Here is a 23,198-nt window from a genome sequence, read left to right on the forward strand (position 1 = left end):
GCTGTTTGGATCAAGACATCTTGTGCTGTGGACGTATAAATGTACTTCAGTTAGCCCTGCTGACGTTACGATAAAAGTTGGCTAATGGACAGCTTGACAAGAACTACTGAAGACCTTTATTAGACATTCCATCAATATTTTGTGGCAGCTGTTACAGTAACACGAAGTTTGCCCACAGTTACAATTTATTTTAAACAAGGCACGGACATCAGAAAAATGAAGTTTATATCGTCGGTTAGAGTGATGCACAGGGAGTTTTCCAGATGTGAACCATGGGAATAGTGTAGTACAGCCTGAGTGGCCAATTAGTGCATTTTACTTAGACCAATCAATTGAATGCCAGCTGTCAGAATCATTTTGCAAATAAAATAAGATCTGTATTGTATACTAATATCATGCCAACGTGCACCCATTGATTGAAACAAGAATGACACCCCTGCATGAAACACGTCATTGTCGACAAACCTTCACCCTGCTGGGTCTCCACCAAAATGAAATAGTTTGTAGCAGGGAAACATTTTGTCAGCAATGCTGTGGTTCAGTCAAACATTACACCCCGGTTTCAGCTACAGGCAGCAGGATAGCATGACACCAGTATACGAAGCAACGCTGTGCTGCAATGAATTCTCGAGAAATAAAGGGCAGTTCACATCTGGAAAAACACTCTGCGCACCACTCTATCGAGTAATGTGATTTTTTTCGGAATGTCCATGCCCCATTTAATTTGTGGGTGCCCCATGTAAGGTGCCGCCGTACGCTTGCATAGCATCCCGCAGAACTAGTGGTCAATTCTTCGGCATACCACCCATTAGTGAATTCCTTGCATGTTGCATGTTATTGGAACTGAAACATAAATCATAATATGCTGTTATCATTTTTATACACTGTACGTTCAGTTTTTCATGCAGTGCATAAAACATGATTACAAGCGAAAATGCAGCAAGCCGTGTACTTCACACCATGTGACATAGTCAAACTTTATTATCTAATAAATTAGAAAAGATGCAGAAAGTGTACTTAGTAAGAGTGACAAATAGCATCAAAGGTGGTCATGCATGGATCTTGAAGATGATTGCCGCCGTTGCCAGAGCAGGCCAGCCTTCGTAGGAGAGCACTGGGTGCCCCCAAAAGCTTGCTGTCACAGACCACGCGTGAAGGTTCTTTTTGTGGTTCTACGCAGCAGTTCTTGTAGACACGTGCAATCAATATGTGCACAGAAGAGGAAAAAGAAAGGCGGGAGAGGAAATGAGAATGTGTAAATTGGAACTTCAAACAGCAATATGTGTAAAACAAGAAGTTTGCCTCAAATTAAAAAAAATAAATTAGGTACTTCTTTTCTCTTAAATTACGGCGCTCTTAGGGAATGCATGTGATGATGTTTAAAATTATTGGTACACTCTTAAAATTTTCACACCCTTATAGATGTAATGCGGGTGTATTCATCTTTTCACCCTTGTAAACACCCTTGAAACACCCTTTTTTAGCGGAAAAGGGTGTTCAACAAGAAAACACCCTTGGAACACCCCAGTCTTTCTAATTTACACCCTAATTATAAGGGGGTAAGTGAACAAGCTTACAGTATATGATAAACGAACATTGCCAGTTAAGGCGTTGATATTGGCTATACATGAAACGCGCGCTACCTGCGCTTGAATCAGGTAGCCGGAATGATTAGATAGGGGCACCTAGGCAGCAGCGCACTGGCTCCGAACAGTGGTCAAAAATGAAGTTTCCCACGAATGTTGATGTCGAACGGATGACACTAACGCGCAGACTTTGCATAGCCAGATATCTGCAAAAGGCTTCATATGATCAATGGCAAAATATTTACAAATATTTACAATGCTATCACTGAATACTTAAAGGTGTGCAACCAGTTAGTCTGGGAATGGTTAGGAGTGAGGGCTAACGGTAAACAGCTCACCGACTTATGGTTCGTAGATGACATTGGCATACTCAGCAACGCTGCAGACTATTTGCAACAAACGTTTGAGGAACTTGTCGAAGGAAGTGTAAGTCTGATTGAGAGTTAGTATGCAGAAGAGAAAAGTAATGTTCCGCAGCCTGGCGAGAGAACGAATGTCATGGTCGGCAGTAAGCCTCGAGAACCTGCGCAGAAATACGTTTATTGAGGTTAATTACTCGCAGGGGCCTCTGATCAAGGAAATTAACGAAAATAAAACATTAGCTGGAGAGCTTACGGCAGGCATTACTAAATCATGACCAGGGAGCTTACTGCTAACCATTGCTTTCTACCATTACTAACGTATGGGGCCGAAACTTGGAAGTTACCAAAGAAGCTTAGGAAGACGTTGAGGACCGCGCAACGAGCGATGGAATGAAAATTATTAGGCATGATGATAATAGACTGGAAGACAGCGATGTGGATTAGAGAGCGAACGGGGATAGCTGATATTCTGGTTGACAGTAAGAGGAAGAAGTCGTGCTGGGCAGACATTGCAATGCGTAAGGGAGAGAACTGCTGGTCTATTGGTGTTGCAGAATAGGTGCTAAGGGAAGGGAAGCACAGTCGAGGACGGCAGAGAATAATGTGGACGTGATGGAATTGGGAAACTTGAAGACACGTGGAACCAGTTGGCACCAGACAGGGGTATTGGAGATCGCTGGAGAAGCTTTCGTCCTGCGATGGACGTCAAAATAGGCTGGTGATGATGATGACGTGACGACATCCATGCTAGCTTCGCGGCATGTCATTCATGTTATGTCATGCATGCGTGTCATGCACGTTCTGATAGCTCGATTTGCGTCGATTGCGGGAGGGGGGGGCGGGGCTAGTAGCGGCGTAGCCAAGTGGGGCACGCCGGGCACTTGTGACACTCACTAACAGTAAAATTTTTGCTGCTGTGGCAATGGCCTCGCTCCTTCCCCCTCCACAGTCAATTGGGACCCCCCCCCCCCCCCGTCACACGAAAAAAATTTTCTAGTTAGGCCACTGTGTGGAGGGGAGTGTAAGATTGCTCTAGACCCCTCCCCCTAACTAGTCGACGGAGACGGGGGACGGGAGGGCAGCTGCCGCCGGGCCGCAAACCTTAGGCAGCCCAATTACCGGCTGCATTTCCCTTTGGACGTGAATACTGCTCTAATGCCATTACACTGTAGGATTCGTGGCGGTTCGAGGGCATGCGACAATAAAAAAAACACATACAGCCATCAGCAAGTCTTAGCTTGAGCAGATCTTTGGGAGCTGGGCAAGACTCTCACAAAAAAAAAAGCTTGGCACCCCTCTTACAGGCATTGTCAACTCTGGCTCCCACCGCTGACTACATTTCCGGTAAAAAAAATCACACAGGAACTCCTCTCGGATTTGTCTAAGTGTGCGTAAGCATTGTGACTCTTCCTCATCTACACGCAGTCCATGTCGTTATCAATGTTATGAGACTTGATCCGACAAGTATAAATGACAGCACTGCGGCGACACGAGCTGCTCGGCGGCGCAAGCGAAGTACTGCAGGTGGCGGGGCCAGGCGCGCTGGTGACGTTTCGTTCGTTTTGAGCCGTTATCGCTCTTTAGCCCTCCTCATCCGCGACAAACCATTATCAACCGTTCTCCGGCGGCGGCTTGTGGCACGGCTGCGCGAACCGCATCTTGAAAGCGAACTGCATTGTGGACAGAGTGTGCCCACTGCTGAAAACTTCACGCGCTGTGTTCTCACCGTTTACTTCGCTTTGAAAACAGACGCGCGTACACCTATCTTGAAAGTGATCTGCGAAAAACCCATAGTGCGGCATAAGCTGAAAGCTTCGTGAGCGCAGTGTTCTCGCCGCTTCGGTCGCGTTGAAGCGAGAGCTAGCACGAAGGTGAATTCACTCGCTGCTGCGGGTTCTATTTTGAAAGATATCGTGCGGTACGGACTGACGGACGGATGGTTTTCCTTGTTGGGAAAGTATAGAAATGCTTACGTTATAAAAAAAAAATCGCAGGGTTCGCGAATTTCGCGATAAGAACCAACACCAACCTACTCCCCCGCACCCCGCTGAGCGATGCCGTCTTGATCGCCCCCTCCCAACCCCGGGAAAAGGGACACTACCTTTTTATCTCAGTTGAAGAAAGGATGATGAAACGTTAACAACGACAATAACGGCATTTCCTAGCGAGTTGTCTTATGGCCTCTGAGATTTGCGCGTGAACCTGAGAGGCCATAATTGGCGGCTTAATAGCATAAAAAGACAAAGATAATGCCAAACGACACAGCTAAAAATTCAAAGAAAGAACTGATCTTAGCTATACTGTTTGGGGAAAAGAAATAAAAAATTAGACAGCCGCAGCACACGCCACTAAAGCCACCACCGCCGGCATAACGCGGAACCAACAGTTGGCAACATTCATTCGCGCGTCATTGCTTCGTCCGCTTCACGTCCGCTTCGTCTCCGCAACGAGAGCCGCCATCTTCTCGCGCCTAACGTTTCGTATGGTGTTGTTCTCTGCAATCCGCGCACACAGCGCATCGGTGGCTGCACGTCTGCTCGGCGTCGCAATGCGGCCTGCGTCATTTTCTGGTGCTCGCGCAATCGGTGTGAAACATGTCGCATGTGAAATGTTTGATAGAAGTGCCTCACGTCCAAGTCAAGCCGCCGTACGGGTGTATGGCTGTGTGCCCCGTTCTCGGAAGCGTCGACGGGCTTCCGGCATGCGGATTTCAGGTACGTGCAAATGCGTTTCGCCCTCCTATTGAGCTCGGGAGCAAAGCGTGCAATATTTCATGTGAAAGATGCAGTGCCCGTCACCATGGTGTGAATTTCGAGTGGCAAACGAGAACTTTGGCACTTAGAGCACACCGCGGCTGCTAAGTCAGCGTGGAAATTGTTTTACGTTACCGTAATATGTTGCTGTCAGTCTAATCTGTGGCTTGTGGACAGCTAGCCCATTGACTTTTGCTTGTGGCAGCGATAGGTATATAAATGGAAGCGGTAGTAATTTTCGAGAGCAGAGAGTTTTTTCGCTCGATGTTTGGTCGTGTTCATGGCGTTATGAAAGCTAGAAAACGAACTGGCTTGATCGTGCTTAGTTCCAACTCCAAGGGGCGCAACGTTGGCACTGTATATGTTTGTTTTCGATGTCACGAGTACCACTTTCATGTTTCTGTTGCATGAGAGCGGTTGCTGCTACATGCCGTCTGGGCAGAACACAATAAAAGCAATTTCCTCACTCATACGTATGCAATGTGACGTAACAAAATTTCCAGCGTTTTATTCGGAGCGTAAATATCCAGTATAGTTTAGTAAGAAACTCAAATTCTGTCTTAGCTTCGTAGGCGTGAAACAAGTGAAACTCTCATTCCTTTTTGAATTGTTCGCCCGTAACCGCACCGCCCGCAGATGCGTCATCGGGTAATTGACAGTAGCTTCGCTACGTGAGTTGTTTTATGCGCCAATATTGCCCGGTTAAGTATCCTGTTAATTTATGCCGACGCTCGTTCATCTTGATTTTAAGCGGTTGCTATCCCCGAGTACCGGACGATGCCGAACTTGTGAGGTGTAGCAAACGCGGGAAATTCAAAGTGGCGTGGCTGCAAGTTCCTGTTTTTACGTTTCTTGCATTCAAAGCCAACAGACACAGTATCACTGATTTATTTTCCATTTCTGCTGTACTTGATCAATCTAATGTGACAACTGCATTTGCTCTTTAATGTTCTCTATTTACTGTGTATTCAGCTTAGCTGCCGCCCTCTCTTCAGAGGATGCCGCTGTGATAGCTCTTTCGTATAACACATGCCTCTAGGCCCTTGTGTTTCAAGGGCTCTGGCGAGGCAGCAGTGCTCCAAGTAATTTTAGCATCCTATATATATTCTATTTTGCATCATTCTTCCACGATGGATTTTAATGTTCATAGTATTCATCATTAGTCATCGCCATAATTTTATAGCACGTAGATTTTACGCACTTTACAGCGACAAATTTTAGGCCAGTTTACAGCCAAGTAACATCTTCCATAATACATCGTCAACATTACCACTTGTCATGGCGCTCTTTGGGCAAACCTGGCCCTTGCGCCATAACACACCACACATCATCATCAGCTTGGCTGCCAAAAAATGCTTGAATTTCTTTCAGTATCCAAGTGACGAAATATTTCACTGACGGCCGTGTGTTAAACACGCAAGATGACAAAACTGACAGCAAAATGATGAGATATTTCTTTCATAGCGTTTGGACTCGACTTTTGGTGAGGATGTCGATCGACCTGGGGCCTGGTGACAGCACACCCCACATCGCCAAAGTGCAGCCTATCAGTTGAGTGCCCCCGAATGGACCATCAACATCGGAAAATGAAGCAGAGCCAGGTAGGGGCAATTTTTACTTTGGAACAGAATACTGACAGCTGCCTCTTTTTTTAAGAACTAAATAACATAATTACAAACCAATCCATTCTCTTTGTACAGCCTACATAGAATTGTTTTTTGCTTGTTATACAGACCATCAGAAAGCAGTTCTTCTGAACCCTTTTTGCATGCACAAATAAATAGAGGAGTGCACTTTCTGAAGAAATTGATGCACTGAAATGTGCGTTCGACACACAGTGAGATGCAAAATAACCAACAACTTTAAAGCGGTAAAAAAAGTTTGAAACATGTTCTAACATCATAACCCGCCTTGGCATACGGATCTAAATATAACAGCAACAGAGGTGTATGCAGAGATGTGTTTGTAAATGTTTGCAAGATATGTACATTGTCTAAGAAATTGTTTTTATTTACTTGGAGCTTCTTGGTGCCATGGCAGTGCAGTAAAAGCTCAAAATGATGCCCCTGCTCCTAATAAAGCACCTTTAGATTTTAAAATTAAATTATGGGCTTTTACATTCCAAAACCTAAAGTTTTGAGAACCTGGCTTCTTTAATGTACACCTGAATCTAAGTGCATAAGCGTTATTGCATTTTACCCTCATTGGAGGGCAGCTGCCATGGCCTAGATTGAAGCTGGGACCAGCATGACTGAGCAGCATGGCATCATAGTAAGTGGGCTATAACACCAGGTCAAAATGAGAAATACTGCTTAGAACTACCAACTTCCTAGCTCACAAGCACTTTGCACTAAGTTAAAGGGGTATGGAGTACTGACAGCGACCGTTTATGTACCAGTTTCCTTTTAGGCTGACTCCATTATCAGGGTGCAAAGCTTCAATTAGTCAAAACCAGCCTAAATTGCAGAACCAGCTCAAAACACACACCATGTATAGCTGGATTTGGACATGCAAATGGAGTCAATTCATGTCGCCGAAAATGGAAGTGGCAGTCACACTATTTCATGCATTTTGCCTAAAACATAGTCAATAATAATTAATCAATTTCTAAAATATTCTTTTCAAAAAGTTTTTTTCAAGCATGAAAAGAGAAGCCAAATGGTGTTCAGGCGCACGAGCGGTTAGTTGCACGGCACTTCTTGCATGTGTTCACTGGCTTCTTTCAAGCTTGAAAAAAAAAATTTGTTGCACCTACTGAGCAGTAGAAAGCTCGATTGGGAATTTTTCAGGATGCTCTACAATTTTCGCACTGACACTTTTGCTTTGAATAAAATATTTGAGCAGTTAAATAATTAATAACTAATACCTAACTAGGAAAAATGCAAGAATTGGTTTCACTTCCTCAAAACCATGGCAAACGACATTACCTTGGTGCTGTCCAGCTACGTGGCACTTGTACATATTTAAAGCTTGCACATGTCATACAGACCACCTGGTAATTACAAGGCATATATAGACCAGAACACGCTAGTCTCGCACCCAGACTAACCGAACGCATACTCTCGCACCCGGGTTGCCCGGTCGACCGGCGCTATTTTGTACTGGGCTGCCAAAGTGTGTTCGCCGGCGACCAGTAGACATGACAAGCGCCAGCTCTAGGGCTCCAAAGTGCGGAAATGTGCCCGTTCACACGGATCCAAAGTAGAAGAAGTCATCTGGGCATCATTGCGTCGTGTTTGGATGCCAAAACAACCAGCGGAAAAGGAGCAGGTTGCTTCGCGCTGTTTGCGAAGAGCACAACACACGTAGGGAATCGTGCCGGTGCGGTGTTTTCAGCCTGCGCCGATTTCCATCCGCAGCGAAGAATGCCAAGCTGCGCCACCGGTGGATAGCTGCAGTGAATAGGAAGAACTACCAACCCAGTGAAAATGCACGAGTGAGTATTCGATCTGTGTATATTTTGGTGCCACGTTCAACTTTGCGCCCTACAAACGTAATACGCAGGTTTGCTCCGAGCACTTTCTGGGCAACAAGCCTACAGAGCAGAATCCCGCGCCGGTGCTTCGCCTTGGCTATAACAAAAAGGCAAGCCTTTTCGTGTTTTCATTCAGGCAGAGCTCCCGACGGTTAAGCGGAACAGTTGAGTTTGCGGTTAGCGATACTTGCAGCTGGTGCATGGAATGACCATTAAGCGTGAACGACAAATTGTAGGCCTTGCTGGTGAGCGTTATTGCTAATGAAAGTAAACCGAAGTCTGCTCGTCACGTAGCATGCGTCCACAAAAACGTAAACAACGACTACTCGTCGCCGAAGGTGTTCTTGCAGCGCACCTACCTTTACGAGCTGGTGTTGCAGGTGTCATTCGTAACGAATTCATTTGAGCCTCCTGCACTCTAAACTGCGTGCGGGCTGTTATGCGGGGCAAAATATTTCCGTTCATATGGCGAGGAAAATAAGGTGCTTAATTATTCTTGTATTTTGTAACAAAATTTTGATCGTTCTCACTAGTTTTTTTTACTGTTTTCTTTTCTAAGGGAGCGCTAACAATCCGATGGCCTCGCACAAGCGAAACAGGTCTGGTACCAGGTAGCTGCAGTTGGTGGGGCTAATTTCTTGGAATGCAGGTGCGGTTGTTGTCTTGTACCAAAGGGGACCTGATGATGCAGCTTTAAGTAGGGGTGGTAATTTTACGTGCCCTGTCATGGTTTGTGCAACTGTACAACACCTGCATCTGTCATGCTCGCCCTGTTATACGGGCTTTGACTGCACATGACTACTGTAGTACCTCATTTTCCAATGAGTGCAGGTTTAGCATCATACGCTGCTTGTTCGAGTGCTGTAGGCTTTTGTTCTGAATGTTGTACTCTTAAGTGGTTGCACGATACAATTGGCCTGGTGTATTTTCTATTTCATTTTGAGAGGACTTTATATCTTCGCAAAAGTGATGGCATGGGAAAGAACTACAGCCCTTCTTACTATAACATCTATTTTGTTTTCAGTGTGCAGGTGGTGAAGGGCAGGCGTCTGCTAACCAGGCAGTCAAACGACCTCGCCAGTTGGTTGCCAAGCGCGGCCAACCCAGTAGAGACCATTACAAACAAGACCAAACTGAAAGTGCAGATGACAGTGTTCTGCGTGGTTTAATAATATATGGCACCAACACAGTGCTGTAAATTCCTTCACAGGTTACGTGCCAAAAAGCTCACAGGTGTTCTAGCATATAGCGCGCGGTTTGTACAAACGTAATAGCGTACCTACCCGATGTATTCGCTTCTGCACTCTGCACAGCACTCAGTGTGTCCATTGTGGACTTGCACGTGGTCTTGAAGTTTGATTGAATCCAGACAGCGAAAATGACACGTTAGAAAAAACGTGAAACACGCCTTCCGCCCAGCTAAAAAGCCCAAGTTTCGCTTTCGCGCCGGGCCGCATCTCCCGGCGTGGCAGCCCAGGCCTGCTACTTCGCGGCGCTTGGGATAGATGGCGCGACCGGCGCTCATCAATATGGCGGCGCCCTTTGAATTCACGGTGCTCTGGTGTATAGAAGTGGCTAAGTTGTGTGAGCCAGACATATGTAGCGAATCATGAGAAACAGCCATGTTTCTTTGACTTAAGGGCATGATAAGATTTACATGCTCGACACCTTGTATCACTGTGCTCTAGGCCTGTTCGTAGTTTAGCTGCTACAAAACAATATTTCTCCACGTGTCAGCTCATAGGCATCTTTCAAGTATATTGCCTCGTGTGTCCAAAATAAACCATCTTCGCGCTTCCTTCATTATGTCTTCATCTGTTGCTGTGCTAAATTTTTAACATGCAACTGCACAAATTTTCTTCTAGTTTCCATATTTCCTCGTTGTTTGGTGGCTTTCTTTCTGAACAAGTTGTTTTCGTTAAACCCTGTTGCACACAGCAGTACACAGCATTTCTGTCTAGAGTGGGAATTGTTTGCTTTTTCAGATTGACATTAATACACATTGCCTGGGCAATGTAAGGCATTCTACATAACACGGCCTTACAATAATGTTTTATATTGCATTCCAGCATCATGCAAAACTGTTTACTTACCAGATTAGAATATGTATAAGTGTTGGAAGTAACAGAACTGGAAGAAGCCAGCAGATAATGAGGCCAAGGAAAGCATACAGGAACATGTTTTAAGTTTTTTATATGAAGTATAGAAATGATAAATTCTAGGTAAGTGAAAGTGGATTAAAAGATATCCACCTGTGGGTGGGGAACGGACCCGTAACCTTCACATTACGCATGTGATATACTAACCACTGTGGTACTACGGCCGTGTTCGAGCGTCGACAATCTGAGGGGTCATTGTGGACGGTTGAATGCTGCCTCGGTGGCGTAGTGGTTAGTGCATCGCATGCCTAATGCAAAGGCTGTAGGTTCGTTCTCCCCCCATGCCTGGTTGTTTTTTTTTTACCATTTTCATTTCCCTTTATCATTTCTACATTTAAATAGAAAATTACAAATAAGTTTCCACGTGCCTTCCCTGGAATCTTCCAGTTGTGATTCAGAAAAATTTTGAGCCTCAGTGACCTTCCTTCCTCGTTTGGAAGAACAGGAGCTTCATTTTAAAAATAATGAATTCACCTTGTTCAGCATCTCAATATGGTCTCAAATCTTATCACAGCATGTGTATTACTAAGTGAAGTTTTTGTTATGATGATAAAGCATGGGACCTAATTAGTAGCCTTTGTGTACAGATATATGACTAGTCTAATAGGAGGATTTTAAGAAGCACTTCTAACATGGTCTGAGCATGTTTAAAAAAACTAATCTAGCATGATTTCAGTCATAACTTTTGCCCCTGAAAAATATTTGGATCATCTGCATTGGCATTGTTTTTAGAGAGCACGAATACTGCTTTGATAGAAGTAGCCTCGTGGAACATGAAGCATCGCTTCTTGCTGAGTCAAGGGAATATCTGCATATCTGAGGTGCATGTGTCATGCTCGAATGCTGTTTAAAGGCTGCTAATAAGAAAATTAACTTGCCTTCCAGAGATTGCTTCAGTAGTCTATGCTACTCGATCATAAACAATTTACCATAGTGAACATTCATCACAGTTGGCTTTGCAATGTTTATGCAAAATACCACAATTGCCTACTAGACATGTGACTGCACTAAAACTTGAAATTAATGACCAGTAAGATTTATGTTTCTGTTTCTCCTGTTTCTGCCATAGTTTCTTACAGTAATTACTAGAGGGAACTCTGGTGCTGGAGTCGTACCACCATGGGAATGATGGGAAGCACATGGATTTGTCTGATATTCGTGCTTGTGCATTCAGACGTCCTTGTGGCTTCGTATATTATGCGCTATATAAATCTTATTGTCGTAAATTTCAGCGCAGTCTATACTCTTCGAAGTGCAAAAGACGGCGCCAACACGCACAATTGCTATTAATTGCAACGATTGAGCTTGTCCAGGTGGCCAAATCGAAAGGCGCCAAGCGTCTCGAAGGCACTTGTATGCCCGCGATAAATTCATCAGGGCGTTGCACTCGCTTGTCGTTACATGCCTCCGTAGCTTAATGGTTTCAATATCAGACTTCTGTTCTAGGGTTCCTGTGTTTGAATCCTGTCGTCGGACGATTTTAATGATTATTTATTTATTACACAGTATATTGTTGAAAATGACTAGTTTACAAAGTCACAAAGCTGTTTGAAGCCAAACAGACGAAGTTTAGGCAAATCCATGTACTTCCCATAATTTCCGTGCTTGTACAGCCGTTCTTGTTTGATCTCCTGTGGACACTAACGTCAGAGTTCCCTCTAGTAATTATTCTATGAAACTCTTATTTCTGCACCTCGCTCGTGCAGAAGCGGCACCACACCTGGTGCGTAAACATGCACTACCTTTCGGCCAAGTGCAGGGAATGCTGTGAACTCGCCCTGTATAAAGCCTGCACTAAGTAAACCAAATCACAACATGCAGTTGCTGCCACGTTGAACTGGTGGAATGAGTAGTGAAATGCAGCACCTCCTGAACTAGTTCAGAAAGTGCAGGTTAATCAAGTGGACATTATATAGTAACAGAAGTTGAGTGATTCTGCATTACATTCACGAAATATACTTCATGATACTTTTCCATTTGTTTCCTCAGTTATTAAGAATCCCTTTTGCATTGTTGTACAAAACTACAGGATCCCAACATATTTTCTAGCATTCACTGGTAGCAAACATGCCCAAACTTGTTCTAGTTTCTGGATTGCCTCTTTAGCCGTTAACCCCCAAGTTAATTCCGGAAAAATGTACCACATTTTTTACGTAGTCAATTTTTCGGTTTCATTCTCATTCTAAAGATATATTACTTCATTGGTCTGGTTAGAAATAACGCAAAAATAGGAGCTGCTCTTGCGGGCAGCTTTCCCTCAATGCCGACTGTAACTCATCTTTGAGAATAAGAGCAGCGTAACATCGGGCAGAAAGAGTGCGACTCGTCATTGGCGATATTGGTACTACCTCCAGTCACTAGTACAGCTTGGGATCAATGGTTAAAGGTTGCGACTTTGTTGCTGCCCAATTTTAATTCTGCAGCTGTTACACTTGGGTGTAGCGTGTCTATGTACGTGTGCATGCATTAAAATGACTTCACGCTAGAGCAAAGCAACTGTAGTGCAGAGAGGCATTAGTCATCTTCATATATTTGCTTTGTAAAGATGCACTAAGTTTATCTTTTGCAGTATAGACTTGGCGCTCATTGGCCAAAGATGCCCTTGTGCTACTAAAACCTATCAATTAATTCGCTTTCGGTCTGTGAGTTTTAATTTGTTTTTCTTGAACTGTGCAATTCCCACTCACAGGACTGCATGTTATCTGAGGTGTTCCTTTTTCAATCAAGAATGTTGAGGTTGTGTTTGTGAAACTCGATTTCTTGCCTCAAACGAGCTTGTGCAAACTGACCAAGCTGATAATTCTACCTGCTTATATATTAAATATGTTGCGGTTATGAACCCTCATAATGAATTACACGTAGTATAAAATCTAATTAGTATAAATCTAAATTAGTATTTATCTAATAAAACAATTTAATGAAATGTTTCATGTTTTTCGTGTTCATGTTCACTTCTCTACTCTAGTGTCCTGTCTGCATGCCTCACCTCTTTTTTTTTGCATAATAAATATCGCATAAGCTTAACCACGCTTTTTTTACCACAATGCAGGGGGAAAAGATTCCGGTAACACCATGCATTCAGTATGGTGGCCCAGATGTGTATGCAAGCAACCTCCTTCATGTGGACCAAGAACTACTCTGCAGTGTCTCGCAGACTACCATGCGAAGCCCTCAACATTCTCGTCGCAGTGGAATGGCTGCTCATCTATCTGCGTGTCCATCACCAAGACGGCCAGTTGTAAAGTTCCTGTACCCGTTCAAGAAAGCTTAATGATTTTTTATTTAGTTTTCACGGTTGGCCGTAGAATCTTAACATTTTTGATGTTTCTAACATTTTTACCTGGCACGAAGTAGTGCAATAACTTTAAACCAGTGTAACGTATTTAAGTGATGCTCACTCTAATGCCTATCTGGTTTTGTTTGTGTTTAAGAAATTCGAATGTCTGATGACGTAACGGCATTTGAACTTGTCATCGTGGCTCGTTTGAATGAGCTGCGAGGAAATAAGACGCAAAACTTATCACACGCCAGTTGTAGCATTTTTGTTTTCATGACTACAGTATACACGTTTCAAAAGATGGAAAGTGGGGAAAAAAGCCTCAAGAACATAATCATCCTAGGATTGTCATGTCCTTACAACTCTGCAATGACTAATGCCTCATACATCTTGGGAGCACATTGGTCGCAATGCCTACAGGTATACTTGATAAGAGAATAGCGTGCACGCAGATTTGCCACGCAGTTGATGGGTGATGGCTTTTGTTTGTCGTCTTCATGTTACTACTATGTATTCAATATTCATTTAGATGTGTTGCGGTTTTTTGCAGTCACCTATATATATATATATATATATATATATATATATATATATATATATATATATATATATATATCTTCGTTTCAATAAAACTTTAGTTGAGAGTTAGCGCTCATCCTGTCTGCTTCTAGTCTGTGTCCGTGTCACTTCGCGCTACAATCCAAGATCATGTTACTGTACCAACTCGCCCAACTTTCTATCTTTGTGTTAAAGACACACTCAGACTTGTGCTTACTTATGTGACCGGTTATTTTTGTGCTTTGTAATAAATGCAGTGCTTTTCGAATGAAAACATGTAATAGTTCGTAGTCAGGTAACTTAAAAAAACTGTTCTGCTTAAAATTTAATTGAACAAGCCTGTGCCATTATTCGGTGCTTATGTCTTTGTATTGGTATGGTTTTACTCCTTATTTTCCTTTTTACATTTAAAATGTGCAAACATTATTATTTAACTATTTCTCTTTAATGAAATAAATACTTTTCTTCTGACATTTCGTCACAAATTTTACAATGATTTTGTTCAATTAGGTAACCTTAGACTAGCTGATTGTTATTCTGGTAGCTTAACTTACAATGCATGTGGAATATTCAATGCAAGCACATGGTGAAAAATAACCTAAATTATTGGGTATAAGCAGGTCACTGGCAGTAAATGGAGCATACATATATTTCAGGAAATAGTGCATGCTTATATATTGAACAGCATGCACAGCTACACATGCTGTTTTGTTCGTAAATGCTGAAACATTATTCGGCGTGGAAGCACTTTGTTCTTTGGCTTTCAGTGCTACCTTTAAGTCATATGTGTGAAAGTACTAGTAGAAGCATCCCGTGGAGATAAATGACAACTTTGATGAATAGGGGTATAAAATGTGTGCTTAAAACGGCAAAAAACTGCTTGACAGGCAAACGTATGCTTCTGTAGTACTGCACTTGTTACCGTCGCCAATCCATGCATTGCTTGCGCTCTATTGCATTCAATATGAGCTACAACAACGAGCTGTGGTGTCTTTCCCTCCTGGTCAAGCTGGTGTTGCGAAAATTTTTGATCAAGAAAAGTGGAGGTTTTTAATTATTTCTGAAATGCATGTAACCATGCTTTTGGCTGTGTGCTGTTTCCACGGGGTTATAAGTACTGGTGCACCAAGGTGCGGGAGATCCTGTGTCCTTAGTGCAGCGCGCATTGTTATTGCGCTCTGCATCCTGCCGGCAGTGTACTATCACTGCAGAGGAAGATACGAAAAGCATAGCCTGTGTGCCTTGCTGCAATGGCGAAACCTTAAATTGTTTGCCTGAAAGGTTTGCGCGTTATGCTACCACATGACGGACCAGAAGCACAATATGAGGACGCCTCACAGATTCTGGCTCATACTGAACAAGGTAGTACCATAGCTAAGGCTAGGCAGCATTCACAACAGCTAGTCTGCCCATTAACTACAGGGCTGTAGTGAACGCTAAAATACTTGCAGGGATAACACCCTTTTGGAAGGGTGTTGTCCATGCTACACCCATATTGAAAGGGTGGTGTCTGTGTTACACCCCATGTAGAAAGGATGTTTGCTTTACACCCATAAGCGAGGTGACGTCATATTAACACCCCTTCTTTTGTAGGGTGTTAATTTGCATCCCGTTGCTTGGGGTGTAGCAATACACACAAAAAGGGTGTCACCCATGGGACAAGTCATTTACACCCTTAAGGGTGTTAAAATATTTAGAGTATATATTTCCTGGCATATAGCTATTAAATTGCAGAGCAGAGTTAGACAGTCAGCCTTCAAATTATTGTAGTGTTTTGCGGCTAAAAAGGCACTTATCAGTAAGATCTTGATGAGGGCTAGTTGGTTCATACTTAGAACTGAGGTGAAACAGCGCGAAAAAGACGAGGACACAAGGAAACAAATACCACAGACAAGCGCTGACTGCCAACTGGAAGTTTATTTGAAAATCACCGGACATTTATAGCTTCATCAGCATAGGCATGCGCACATCATTCACAAAAACATCTGCAAATCATCATTTTATTCTCTCTTCCAAAAATGTTATTTCTTTTCCCGACAAGGCAAGAGAGGGAGTGCTCACACATTTATCGCCTTCCTTTTTATATGAAAGGCCTCTATTATCTCCCTTTCCTTCTTGCTCTTTCCTTTCCCTATGAATTTAGTCTTTTCAAATATGGGGGTGCATTGACACTTGTTACAGTGTCCAGCTAAATGACTCCCATAGCCATTCTTTAGGTTAGTGCTGTGCTGACGAGTTCTTTCATTGAAGCACTGTCCCGTTTGACCTATATAAGATTTCCCACAGCTTAGCGGTATTTGATAGATGACATTGCGCCTGCACTCAGTGAAACGTGTTTTATGATTAGTGGTGCACAACTGCCTCTCGCGCTTGTTCATGCGATTGCATATCGAGGACAACTTGCACGGGGCACTGAAAACCAAATTAATATTATGTCTATTAGAAACTTTCTTCAGATTGTGAGACAGCTTGTGCAGGTATGGCACCACTTGCACTAGTCTTTTGTCTTTGTCTTTTTCTTGGGAAGCATCCGAACTTCTTTTCTCTTTCTGCAAAATGGCTTCGCAAACTGAAGTGATCACAGAACTGGGAAAGCCTGCGTTCTGTAGTCGCGATATCTGATTTAAAAAACTATGATCGCACTCATGCTCACATGACTTACTAAGTACTGCCTTAATGCACGTTGTCGCTATGCCTCTCTTAATCAATTTAGAGTGTGCGCTGTCGTAACGCAATAAAGTTTTCTTAGATCTGGGATGATATCGCCAGCATACGTGCTCGTCCAAAGAAAAACAGAGGTTAATATCTAGAAACTGAATACGGTTGTTAATTGGCAATTCATACGTGAACTTAAGTCCTCCCGATGAGTTGATGAACAGGTTCAAGATTTCTTCGACCGCGTCATGAAAATGCATGTACGTGACCGCGTCACGTACTGGCATCTGTATAGGATCAGCCATCGCCCCCATTTTATGTGACATTTTTTTATCCTCGGTTGACAATGTAATTTCTGCTAAGTTGTTTGACATGCCTGTAACGCGAGTGTTTAGATATGTTGACGACTACTTAATTGTTATGAAGAAAGATTCCTGTATGCATTTTCATGACGCGGTCGAAGAAATTTTGAACCTGTTCATCAACTCATCGGGAGGACTTAAGTTCACGTATGAATTGCCAATTAACAACCGTATTCAGTTTCTAGATATTAACCTCTGTGTTTCTTTGGACGAGCACGTATGCTGGCGATATCATCCCAGATCTAAGAAAACTTTGTTGCGTTACGACAGCGCACACTCCAAATTGATTAAGAGAGGCATAGCGACAACGTGCATTAAGGCAGCACTTAGTAAGTCATGTGAGCATGAGTGCGATCATAGTTTTTTTAAATCAGATATCGCGACTACAGAACGCAGGCTTTCCCAGTTCTGTGATCACTTCAGTTTGCGAAGCCATTTTGCAGAAAGAGAAAAGAAGTTCGGATGCTTCCCAAGACAAAGACAAAAGACTAGTGCAAGTGGTGCCATACCTGCACAAGCTGTCTCACAATCTGAAGAAAGTTTCTAATAGACATAATATTAATTTGGTTTTCAGTGCCCCGTGCAAGTTGTCCTCGATATGCAATCGCATGAACAAGCGCGAGAGGCACTTGTGCACCACTAATCATAAAACACGTTTCACTGAGTGCAGGCGCAATGTCATCTATCAAATACCGCTAAGCTGTGGGAAATCTTATATAGGTCAAACGGGACAGTGCTTCAATGAAAGAGCTCGTCAGCACAGCACTAACCTAAAGAATGGCTATGGGAGTCATTTAGCTGGACACTGTAACAAGTGTCAATGCACCCCCGTATTTGAAAAGACTAAATTCATAGGGAAAGGAAAGAGCAAGAAGGAAAGGGAGATAATAGAGGCCTTTCATATAAAAAGGAAGGCGATAAATGTGTGAGCACTCCCTCTCTTGCCTTGTCGGGAAAAGAAATAAAATTTTTGGAAGAGAGATTAAAATGATGATTTGCAGATGTTTTTGTGAATGATGTGCGCATGCCTATGCTGATGAAGCTATAAATGTCCGGTGATTTTCAAATAAACTTCCAGTTGGCAGTCAGCGCTTGTCTGTGGTATTTGTTTCCTTGTGTCCTCGTCTTTTTCGCGCTGTTTCACCTCAGTTCTAGGCACTTATCAACTTGTCAAACAAGTCTGAGAATCTTCCTGCAAAATATAATCAGTTTAAAACAGTTATCCGTTCTGCAAGTAAATGATGATAGGGTAAAAAGTTAAATAGCATTTTATATTGTTAAACCAAAAGCAAGCCGGAGCGGATTCAACGCAGCGCGTGGCTGATGGATTCAGCGACGCATCATGCACCGTATCAGCTGTGCTCTTGGCTGCAATGATATCAACATGACAGCTGCGCCTTTCTCCCATGTGACTTCTTCAGATGCCTTCATAAGGAACATGCTGCATTGCTATGACTTTAGTGGGCGCGGCGGACCGAGCCTCGCAATGTGGCCTCACAAGCCGTTCTTCTGCTTTGTGCAGGTTAATGTTCACTATAGCCCAATCAAAGGTGACTACCGTGGCCTCCTGGTCCTGCGGTGCCCACGCCAGTGCGTTGAGATTGCATGCGAAGTTCTTTGTGCATGTAAACTTTTATTGTGTGGGGACATTGAGGTGAATCCGGGTTCTAACACGGAAGCTTTATTGACCCAACTATTGGAAGTACAGAACAAGCTAGTCACACAGATAGCCATCCTTAGGAATCGGCAAAGGAACATAGGAAAAATGATTTCTGACCTTAATGAGCGTTTCCGCGATTTGAAAAGGCACGTTTCGCGAGTTGACAGACTAGAACAGACAGTAAAGTTGCTTCAAGCTAAAGTAGTAGACCTTGAAGAGAGGAGCATACGCTCGAATCTGGTTATCTTTGGCATACAAGAAGACAGTGGTGAAAATGAGACAGCTCTTCGCGCTAAAGTGATAGAAGATCTTTTTTGTAAGAGACTCAATGTAACATGTTGCTCTATCGCAAGAATACATCGTATTGGAAAGGCGGGAAAGAAAAGACCAGTGATTGTATTCTTGCAAAGTTACAACAAAAAACAGGAAGTCCTAAAAAACACGCGAAAGCTGAAGGGAACAAAAATGTCCATTCAGAATGAGTCTTCGGCGGAAACACTAAGGAAACGCAAGTTGTTATGGCAAAAGCCGAAACAGAAAAGCAGCCGGGCAAGAAATTGACTTTTCTGCATGAGAATTAAGCTGCGCATATACAATGACCTATACGCATGGGACGATGGCGCCTATTCTAGGGTAGGATTGGTTAGCTGTCAAAGAACCTCCAGAAAAATTGTCAGGAAACGTCATGTACTGAAGAGCTGCGTCTGTTAAATATAAACGCGCGCAGTGTTGTGAATGAAAGTGATCAGCTTGAAGCCATCATTTTGGGATGCAGCCGTCATGTCGTCGTGATCACGGAAACTTGGCTCCGTGATGACATTCATGACAACAGCATCTTTCCACCTTCGCACCAAATTTTTAGGCGGGATAGGAATACAAGAGGCGGTGGCGTCGCCGTCTTGGTTAAACGTAACATTCCAGCAACTCTTCTAAGACAAATCGACAATCATGAAAGTATTTAATTAAAGTTGTGATGCTGGGGCTTTTATTTATTACTATTCGCAGTGTACCGTTCTCCCGATGCGCCCACACAGCTTTTACATGATCTATACGAACACATGTCGAATTTCGCGATGGAGAAAATAATTATTAGTGGCAATTTCAACCTTCTTGGTGTTGATTGTAACGATACTGTCGCTTCTCGTTAGCATAGCGTGCACGTTCTAAGTGTACTAGACTTAATGTTGTGTAGGAACCTGCAGCAAGTGGTTAAGCAACCTACTTGTATTCAAGGCAGTTCGTCCTTAATATAGGATCTTGTTTTTGTAAGCCGATGTATGGAAACGTTTTCTCTGTCAGTCGAACCAGGCCTTTCAGATCACTACATGGTGAAGTTCTCATGCCCTCTAAAAGCACGAAATAGTTCTCCTATAAAAACAGTAATAGTTAAAAACTTTTTTCGTGCGGGAGGTTGTGAAGTGGTACAGAGTAGAGATGACTATGCCGCCACCTCATCCGGACTTAAACCCGTAAGGAAGCGGTGTTATACCGACAACTTCAGACGGGGTCGTTATTCACCCCGGTGCTGATGAGGCACGTGTGTTCGAGTGTTTATGTGAGTGACCTGTGTTGTGTGTGCCGAAAGGAAAGAGCCACTGCAGCTCACATCCTTTGGGACTGTGCCAAGAACCCGCACGAAGCTGCAACGATGACAACGATCCCGCCGCGGTTCGAGGCCGCAACGAGGTGCTACGATCACGAGGCCCAAGCCCAGGCCGTCCAGCAGTTCTCGGCAACCCTCGAAAGGCAACGACCGATCGAAACCGGAGGGAGGCTGCCATTCCAAAAGAGGCGCGGTCGACCAAAGGGAAAGTAGTGCGACCACTGCCGGAGTAGAGGCGCCACACGCCGCGAAGACGTCATGGCCGCGTCACGGTGACGCACAGGTGGAGGCTGATCGTTCTGCAGGCATTCCCGATAAGGTTGCTTCGCTCGCTCGTGCGGAAGATGAAAGTAGTTTAGATTATCTTGATCTTAACCTCAGCAGTTGTGGTGGGTCTGATGTTTCAGAGCTATGGGATAAATTTAAACAGTTATGTTTGTACTGCATATACAAGCTTGTGTCAAATTAAACGAAAAAGACGAAGAAAAAGAACCCATGGATAACGCGCGACGTCTTGCAAAAGAAAAGAAAACTAAAACGGTAAAGACGCCGCGGTGCCACCCACAGCATTATCCGAACGAATCAGACACTGTTCAACCAAGCTGTAAGCCATACAAAGCAGAACTATTTTTAAAATACACTGCCAAACTTTATCCAGACCGCCTCTGCAAAATTCTGGTCCCACTTGTGCCGGGAAAAAGAGGGCATTAATCAAATAATGCATAACGACACCCTTGTTGCAGATAAGCAAAGAATCGCTTGGCATTTTAACGTTTACTTTCAGAGCGTTTTTCTAAAGGCTTGCGATGGAGCATGCGTTGATACCCCGTCATGTAATCTTGACTCCGACATCATATCATTATCAGGCGCGGTGTCTATGCTTCTCAATTTAAAGACTAAAACTTCACCAGGCCCTGATAATATCCAAAATGCGTTTCTGCATCGATATCCCGAGATGGTTGCCGGTTTTCTTGTAATCATCTTCCGTGATTCCCTACGTTCATCTAGCATTCCCGGTGATTGGAAAACAGCGCGAATCGTGCCAGTATACAAAACAGGATATAAGTCATTGGTCTCAAATTATCGTCCCATATCTCTCACTTCTTCCTGTTGCAAAATTATTGAGCATATCATAGCCAACTATATCACTGACTTTCTAAGCAATAGGAATATATTAACCCCTTTAAAACATGGTTTCAGGAAGGGTTTTTCCACTGTTACTCAATCGGACTCAGTCGTACATACTTTCGCAACTATTCTAGATAAACCCGGGCAAATTGATGTTATTTTTTTACTTCAAGAAAGCCTTTGATTTAGTTCCTCACGCCAAACTAATTTTTAAACTTAAAAATATTGGCCTTCCAAATTTTATTGTAGATTGGGTTTCCGCTTACAAGTATTTAATCGCACACAGTTCGGTAATATAAATGATTACTGCTCATCCAAATTTCTGGTTACATCAGGTGTTCCTCAGGGAAGTATTTTAGGACCCTTGCTTTCTTTAATATATGTTAATGACATTGTTAATGTTATCCCTGAACCTGTCGAAATAAGGCTGACGATTGACGATTGTGTTATGTTTCAGGAAATTGATAGCGTACACGATCAGGTGCTTCTAAATAATTGCATGAATAATGTTTATCAATGGTTCAACCAATGGGGTATGAAGCTAAACTCTGAAAAGACAGTGTACATGAACGTAACCAGAAAGAAAAATTACTTCTCCTTTCCATATACGCTGTCATCTCACCTACTCAAAGAAGTCAGCGAATATAAGTACCTTGGCGTAACAATAACAAAGAATCTCAGTTGGAATAACCACGTATCTAACATATGCGCATCCGCCTTCCGTAAGTTATGCTTCCTCAGATATAAACTTCGACAGGCCCCTCTATCCGGCAAGCTGTTGGCCTGTAATTCAATCATTAGGCCTGCCCTCGAATACGCATGTATTATTTGGGACCCACACACTAAGAAAAACATTGATACTCTAGAAATGATTCAACGTAAATCCATTCGGTTTAACTTTTCTCGATACCGCATGACGTACTCCCCAACCTTTATGATGCAACAAAATAGTATCCAGGAACTTAAGCTGCGTCGCAATATTCTGAAATTAGTTTCTTTTTCACTTGAAAAGCAACCATCTCGCATTAGACCCTGCTCCGTACATCCTTCCTCTGATGTCACGACTGACTCGAAATCGTCATGTTGAATCGATAACACCATTTAGAACACGTACTAACACATTCAAGTTTTCATTTTTTCCACGAGCGATTACAGACTGGAACGCTTTGCCGCTATGTATGCTTCAGAACAGTGACTTATTCGACGCATTAACGTCATAATGTGAAGTGCTTTCTTGTTTTCTTCTTGCTTTTTTTTCTTGTCGTGAACCCAAGGACTGTTTTTTCCTAAAGTTGCAATGTTTATAATTGTTTTCACGGCCATAAGGTGTTCATTGATGTGTCATATTTATGTATATATTATTTTTTCCCTCTCATCATGATCTGTGATGATTTCTGTTTGATGTTTTTACCAGTGCGTGTGTAAACCTTTTTGATACCCTTCCTGCATAGACCCTAGCTTGGGCCTGCAGTATTTTGTAAATAAATACTATGAAAAAAAGTTTGGCATTTTGCACTGTCTAGCTATTGCCTTCTTTTCAAACTTAAACATGACATAGTACTTGTTAAGCAGGTAGCAAAGGAGAACTGCTGAGAAAGTAGTATCTCAAAGCAACACTTC

At 43.1% G+C, this 23,198-nt stretch overlaps 1 long non-coding RNA gene across 1 annotated transcript; it reads left to right on the forward strand.

Annotated features, from left to right (window-relative positions):
* The first annotated feature begins 4,413 nt into the window (after positions 1 to 4,413).
* On the forward strand, positions 4,414 to 14,103 carry LOC139060372 (uncharacterized). Its single transcript, XR_011514757.1, has 3 exons — positions 4,414 to 4,662; positions 6,166 to 6,302; positions 13,385 to 14,103. It is a non-coding gene; the product is annotated as an uncharacterized lncRNA (long non-coding RNA).
* Positions 14,104 to 23,198: the final 9,095 nt, after the last annotated feature.

The sequence above is a fragment of the Dermacentor albipictus genome, chromosome 5 (genome assembly GCF_038994185.2).
Source record: "Dermacentor albipictus isolate Rhodes 1998 colony chromosome 5, USDA_Dalb.pri_finalv2, whole genome shotgun sequence".
Taxonomy (NCBI): Eukaryota; Metazoa; Arthropoda; class Arachnida; order Ixodida; family Ixodidae; genus Dermacentor; species Dermacentor albipictus.